We start from the raw sequence: 7,957 nt of genomic DNA on the forward strand, positions 1-7,957 counted from the left end.
GTTGCACACGCGGAATACTCAGGTTATACTTGACGAGCCAAGCATATACAGATATGGCCTCGGAACACGGAGACCGAAAGGTCGAGCGTCAATCATATAGTAGATATGATCAACATAATGATGTTCACCGATGAAACTACTCCATCTCACGTGATGATCGGACATGGTTTAGTTGATTTGGATCACGTGATCACTTAGAGGATTAGAGGAATGTCTATCTAAGTGGGAGTTCTTAAGTAATATGATTAATTGAACTTAAATTTATCATGAACTTAGTACCTGATAGTATCTTGCTTGTTTATGTTGATTGTAGATAGATGGCTCGTGCTGTTGTTCCGTTGAATTTTAATGCGTTCCTTGAGAAAGCAAAGTTGAAAGATGATGGTAGCAATTACGCGGACTGGGTCCGTAACTTGAGGATTATCCTCATTGCTGCACAGAAGAATTATGTCCTGGAAGCACCGCTGGGTGCCAGGCCTGCTGCTGGAGCAACACCAGATGTTATGAACGTCTGGCAGAGCAAAGCTGATGACTACTCGATAGTTCAGTGTGCCATGCTTTACGGCTTAGAATCGGGACTTCAACGATGTTTTGAACATCATGGAGCATATGAGATGTTTCAGGAGTTGAAGTTAATATTTCAAGCAAATGCCCGGATTGAGAGATATGAAGTCTCCAATAAGTTCTATAGCTGCAAGATGGAAGAGAACAGTTCTGTCAGTGAGCATATACTCAAAATGTCTGGGTATAATAATCACTTGATTCAATTGGGAGTTAATCTTCCAGATGATTGCGTCATTGACAGAATTCTCCAATCACTGCCACCAAGCTACAAGAGCTTCGTGATGAACTATAATATGCAAGGGATGAACAAGACTATTCCCGAGCTCTTCGCAATGCTGAAAGCTGCGGAGGTAGAAATCAAAAAGGAGCATCAAGTGTTGATGGTTAACAAAACCACTAGTTTCAAGAAAAAGGGCAAAGGGAAGAAGAAGGGGAACTTCAAGAAGAACGGCAAGCAAGTTGCTGCTCAAGAGAAGAAACCCAAGTCTGGACCTAAGCCTGAAACTGAGTGCTTCTACTGCAAGCAGACTGGTCACTGGAAGCGGAACTGCCCAAAGTATTTGGCGGATCAGAAGGATGGCAAGGTGAACAAAGGTATATATGATATACATGTTATTGATGTGTACCTTAGTAATGCTCGCAGTAGCACCTGGGTATTTGATACTGGTTCTGTTGCTAATATTTGCAACTCGAAACAGGGGCTATGGATTAAGCGAAGATTGGCTAAGGACGAGGTGACGATGCGCGTGGGAAACGGTTCCAAAGTCGATGTGATCGCGGTCGGCACGCTACCTCTACATCTACCTTCGGGATTAGTATTAGACCTAAATAATTGTTATTTGGTGCCAGCGTTAAGCATGAACATTATATCTGGATCTTGTTTGATGCGAGACGGTTATTCATTTAAATCAGAGAATAATGGTTGTTCTATTTATATGAGTAATATCTTTTATGGTCACGCACCCTTGAAGAGTGGTCTATTCTTATTGAATCTCGAGAGTAGTGATACACATATTCATAATGTTGAAGCCAAAAGATGCAGAGTTGATAATGATGGTGCAACTTATTTGTGGCACTGCCGTTTAGGTCATATCGGTGTAAAGCGCATGAAGAAACTCCATACTGATGGACATTTTGAACCACTTGATTATGAATCGCTTGGTACTTGCGAACCGTGCCTCATGGGCAAGATGACTAAAACACCGTTCTCCGATACTATGGAGAGAGCAACAGATTTGTTAGAAATCATACATATAGATGTATGTGGTCCAATGAATATTGAGGCTCGTGGCGGATATCGTTATTTTCTCACCTTCACAGATGATTTAAGCAGATATGGTTATATCTACTTAATGAAACATAAGTCTGAAACATTTGAAAAGTTCAAAGAATTTCAGAGTGAAGTGGAAAATCATCGTAACAAGAAAATAAAGTTTCTACGATCTGATCGTGGAGGAGAATATTTGAGTTACGAGTTTGGTGTACATTTGAAAAATTGTGGAATAGTTTTGCAACTCACGCCACCCGGAACACCACAGCGTAATGGTGTGTCCGAACGTCGTAATCGTACTTTACTAGATATGGTGCGATCTATGATGTCTCTTACTGATTTACCGCTATCATTTTGGTGATACGCTCTAGAGACGGTCGCATTCACGTTAAACAGGGCACCATCAAAATCCGTTGAGACGACGCCTTATGAACTATGGTTTGGCAAGAAACCAAAGTTGTCGTTTCTGAAAGTTTGGGGCTGCGATGCTTATGTGAAAAACTTCAACCTGATAAGCTCGATCCCAAATCGGAGAAATGTGTCTTCATAGGATATCCAAAGGAAACTATTGGATACACCTTCTATCACAGATCCGAAGGCAAGACTTTTGTTGCTAAATTCGGAAACTTTCTTGAGAAGGAGTTTCTCTCGAAAGAAGTGAGTGGGAGGAAAGTAGAACTTGACGAGGTAACTGTACCTGCTCCCTTGTTGGAAAGTAGTACATCACAGAAAACTGTTTCTGCGACACCTACACCAATAAGTGAGGAAGTTAATGATAATGATCATGAAACTTCAGAACAAGATACTACTGAACCTCGTAGATCAACCAGAGTAAGATCCGCACTAGAGTGGTACGGTAATCCAGTTCTGGAAGTCATGCTACTAGATCATGATGAACCTACGAACTATGAAGAAGCGATGGTGAGCCCAGATTCCGCAAAGTGGCTTGAAGCCATGAAATCTGAGATGGGATCCATGTATGAGAACAAAGTATGGACTTTGGTTGACTTGCCCGATGATCGGCAAGCAATTGAGAATAAATGGATCTTCAAGAAAAAGACTGACACTGACGGTAATGTTACTGTCTATAAAGCTCGACTTGTCGCAAAAGGTTTTCGACAAGTTCAAGGGGTTGACTACGATGAGACCTTCTCACCCGTAGCGATGCTTAAGTCTGTCCGAATCATGTTAGCAATTGCCGCATTTGATAATTATGAAATTTGGTAGATGGATGTCAAAACTGCATTCCTGAATGGATTTCTGGAAGAAGAGTTGTATATGATGCAACCAGAAGGTTTTGTTGATCCAAAGGGAGCTAACAAAGTGTGCAAGCTCCAGCGGTCCATTTATGGACTGGTGCAAGCCTCTCGGAGTTGGAATAAACGCTTTGATAGTGTGATCAAAGCATTTGGGTTTATACAGACTTTCGGAGAAGCCTGTATTTACAAGAAAGTGAGTGGGAGCTCTGTAGCATTTCTGATATTATATGTGGATGACATATTATTGATTGGAAATGATATAGAATTTCTGGATAGCATAAAGGGATACTTGAATAAGAGTTTTCCAATGAAAGACCTCGGTGAAGTTGCTTACATATTAGGCATAAAGATCTATAGAGATAGATCAAGACGCTTAATTGGACTTTCACAAAGCACATACCTTGACAAGATTTTGAAGAAGTTCAAAATGGATCAAGCAAAGAAAGGGTTCTTGCCTGTGTTACAAGGTGTGAAGTTGAGTCAGACTCAATGCCCGACCACTGCAGAAGATAGAGAGAAAATGAAAGATGTTCTCTATGCTTCAGCCATAGGCTCTATCATGTATGCAATGTTGTGTACCAGACCTGATGTGTGCCTTGCTATAAGTTTAGCAGGGAGGTACCAAAGTAATCCAGGAGTGGATCACTGGACAGCGGTCAAGAACATCCTGAAATACCTGAAAAGGACTAAGGATATGTTTCTCGTATATGGAGGTGACAAAGAGCTCACCGTAAAAGGTTACGTTGATGCAAGCTTTGACACTGATCCGGACGATTCAAAATCGCAAACCGGATACGTGTTTACATTAAACGGTGGAGCTGTCAGTTGGTGCAGTTCTAAACAAAGCGTCGTAGCGGGATCTACATGTGAAGCGGAGTACATAGCTGCTTCGGAAGCAGCGAACGAAGGAGTCTGGATGAAGGAGTTCATATCCGATCTAGGTGTCATGCCTGGTGCATCCGGTCCAATGAAAATCTTTTGTGACAATACTGGTGCAATTGCCTTGGCAAAGGAATCCAGATTTCACAAAAGGACCAGCACATCAAGAGGCGCTTCAACTCCATCCGGGATCTAGTCCAGGTGGGAGACATAGAGATTTGCAAGATACATACGGATCTGAATGTTGCAGACCCATTGACTAAGCCTCTTCCACGAGCAAAACATGATCATCACCAAGGCTCCATGGGTGTTAGAATCATTACAGTGTAATCTAGATTATTGACTCTAGTGCAAGTGGGAGACTGAAGGAAATATGCCCTAGAGGCAATAATAAAGTTATTATTTATTACCTTATAATCATGATAAATTTTTATTATTCATGCTAGAATTGTATTAACCGGAAACATAATACATGTGTGAATAAATAGACAAACAAAGTGTCACTAGTATGCCTCTACTTGACTAGCTCGTTAATCAAAGATGGTTATGTTTCCTAACCATGAACAATGAGTTTTTATTTGATTAACGAGGTCACATCATTAGTTGAATGATCTGATTGACATGACCCATTCCATTAGCTTAGCACCCGATCGTTTAGTATGTTGCTATTGCTTTCTTCATGACTTATACATGTTCCTATAACTATGAGATTATGCAACTCCCGTTTACCGGAGGAACACTTTGGGTACTACCAAACGTCACAACGTAACTGGGTGATTATAAAGGAGTACTACAGGTGTCTCCAATGGTACATGTTGGGTTGGCGTATTTCGAGATTAGGTTTTGTCACTCTGATTGTCGGAGAAGTATCTCTGGGCCCTCTCGGTAATGCACATCACATAAGCCTTGCAAGCATTACAACTAATATGGTAGTTGTGAGATGATGTATTACGGAACGAGTAAAGAGACTTGCCGGTAACGAGATTGAACTAGGTATTGGATACCGACGATCGAATCTCGGGCAAGTAACATACCGATGACAAAGGGAACAACGTATGTTGTTATGCGGTCTGACCGATAAAGATCTTCGTAGAATATGTAGGAGCCAATATGGGCATCCAGGTCCCGCTATTGGTTATTGACGGAGACGTGTCTCGGTCATGTCTACATTGTTCTCGAACCGTAGGGTCCGCACGCTTAACGTTACGATGACAGTTATTATGATTTTATGCATTTTGATGTATCGAAGGTTGTTCGGAGTCCCGGATGTGATCACGGACATGACGAGGAGTCTCGAAATGGTCGAGACATAAAGATTGATATATTGGAAGCCTATGTTTGGACATCGGAAGTGTTCCGGGTGAAATCGGGATTTTACCGGAGTAACGGGAGGTTACCGGAACCCCCCGGGAATCATATGGGCCTTATTGGGCCTTAGTGGAAAGGTGAAAGGGCTGCCCATAAGGGCTGCACGCCTCCCCCCCTCCCCTAGTCCTATTAGGACTAGGAGAGGTGGCCGGCCACCCCTCTCCCTCTTTCCCCCTTGGGAATCCTAGTTGGAATAGGATTGGGGGGGAGTCCTACTCCCGGTAGGAGTAGGACTCCTCCTGCGCCCTCCTCCTGGCCGGCGCACCTCTCCCCCTTGGCTCCTTTATATACGGAGGCAGGGGCACCTCTAGACACACAAGTTGATCATTGAGATCGTTCCTTAGCCGGTGCCCCCTGCCACCATATTCCACCTCGCCGTTCATTGAGATCGTTGTAGTGCTTAGGCGAAGCCCTGCGTCGGTAATACATCAAGATCGTCACCACGCCGTCGTGCTGACAGAACTCCTTCCCGAAGCTTTGCTGGATCGGAGCCCGGGGATCGTCATCGAGCTGTACGTGTGCTAAGAACTCGGAGGTGCCGGAGTAATGGTGCTTGGATCGGTCGGATCGGGAAGAAGACGTACGACTACTTCCTCTACGTTGTGTCAACGCTGTGCGATCTACAAAGGGTACGTAGATCATACTCTCCCCTCGTTGCTATGCATCACCATGATCTTGCGTGTGCGTAGGAAATTTTTTGAAATTACTACGAAACCCAACAGTGTTCGACCCCCAAAAAGGGTCTGAGACATACGCCTTCTGTTGGTTTAGTTGAAGTTAAACCATCAACCGTCTATGCCGGAGCTGATCTCTTTATCGCCGCTACCCAGGCCACACAAGTATATTATCTGCCTTACCCATGCCAGAAAGAGTACCTAAAGGGTTGGGAAGTTGTGTTCAAGGTGTCGCCGCATGGTAAGCTACCGGACCCGAACGATGATGATTACTACAACATAAACCCCATGACATACGAGGGAGTGTTCTATCAAGAGGAACATGATGACGTGGTCGAAACAACGAGGATGATGACTTGGGTTATGTTGACCTGGACCCAAACGACGACGACGCACGGATTGATGGTGAGGCAGTTGTGAATCAAAGAGACATAATTATGCTTGAAAAGTTAAATGAAGACGCTGACGATGAGGAAGAGCCTCCACCTCCGTCAGACAACGAAGAAGATATGCGTGATAGTGATGATGAGACCGGTCCACAAATAGATTACAATAGTGATGATTCATATGGGTTCTAGAAAATGTAAGTTCTTTTAATGATCATTACAATAGTATGCTTAATGTGCTCTTCTGGTATTAATGTTTTTCCTGTATGCTTGTTTAATTGATATCCTTACTAATTGTTTATTCTCTTCTCAATGCAGGTTTGCTAATCATGGGCAAGTCCAGCGGCGCCAGTTTCCTCAGTAAATTCAAAGGACTTACTCGGAGTGGACGAGCCCACAAGGTTCCCTCCCGACTACGCGAGGATGACACCTCACAGGGAGGTGGAGGGGTCGGGGGAGGAGACCCTAGAGGAGGAGGCGGTGGGGGAGAGCCCCTAGAGGAGGAGAGGTGGGGGAGAGGCAGCCGGGGCAAAAAACTCCGGGCGTGTCCGAAATAGGAGGGTCTTCTTCGATGCCCTCCTATACAGAGGCACCTTCTGAGTCTGAGGAGGAGGAGTATGTTCCTGATGGCGAGGAGGAGGGTGAGGAGGAGGAGGCGAGGAGGAGGAGGGTGAGGAGGAGGGCCGAGGAGGGTGGAGGGGAGGTTGATCCCGAGTTGTGGGGTGACTTGCCACCGGGTGCTCCGCAGGGGTGGCTGCGTGGTAATGCCGGACTACCTACACCACCTTCTATCGAGGAGCACAAGTGGCTCATTGAACCTGTGGGGACAGAGTAAGTGCCTCTCAATCATATTTTCAACACATGACAACATTTTCTTATTGTACACATGGCAATCATTTGATTCTTTTGCAGAAACTGGATCCTTCGCGGAAAGGGCCGTAAACCGAACGGCCTTATCACTGTCCTGTTGAAGGAGTTTTGGCCTGGCCTATTCTGCCCGCGGCCAGACAGGGACCCGCAGCTGCGGGTTTTGGCCACGAGCTGGGCCCACTACGAGGCTTGCAGCAACGCGGAGTACGGGACGGCCGCTAAGGCCGTGATCACCAAATTTTGGGTAAGTTCTCTTCTGAATCACTTGTCTTCAGTTTCGTTCATAGTTTATCATTGAATCACTCAACTCATGCCTTGTTTGCTTCTGGTTTATGCATGATTGCAGCAACTCTATAGAGTTCTTGACGAGCACAAGGCCAGAGCCGACGTGGTCTTGCTTGCGGCTGCGAAGAAGAAAGCTCGTCAGTTGCAGTACGAGGTGCGCTGGGTTGCTGTGACGCCCGGATAATCATGCTACAGTAATCTCACGTTAATGGTGACACGTCACCTCTGTCAGTTTAGTTAATCCCAGGTTAGTTCAAAACCGTTTCAAATTCAAAATTCAACTAAAGGCAAATAATAAAAGTTTTCAAACAATGAAACCAAAATGTTCAGTGGGTCAGATAAATCAGGTGTAAATACGATGGAGAAACCAAACCTTGATAAAATGTTTAAGGGCTCTAAACT

At 44.5% G+C, this 7,957-nt stretch overlaps 1 long non-coding RNA gene across 1 annotated transcript; it reads left to right on the top strand.

Moving 5' to 3' along the window:
- Positions 1 to 7,109: 7,109 nt before the first annotated feature.
- On the top strand, positions 7,110 to 7,716 carry LOC125540939. The gene is made up of 3 exons (XR_007297412.1): positions 7,110 to 7,231; positions 7,313 to 7,514; positions 7,617 to 7,716. It is a non-coding gene; the product is annotated as an uncharacterized LOC125540939 (long non-coding RNA).
- The last annotated feature ends 241 nt before the right edge of the window (positions 7,717 to 7,957 follow it).

Source organism: Triticum urartu, chromosome 2 (genome assembly GCF_003073215.2).
Source record: "Triticum urartu cultivar G1812 chromosome 2, Tu2.1, whole genome shotgun sequence".
NCBI lineage: Eukaryota > Viridiplantae > Streptophyta > Magnoliopsida > Poales > Poaceae > Triticum > Triticum urartu.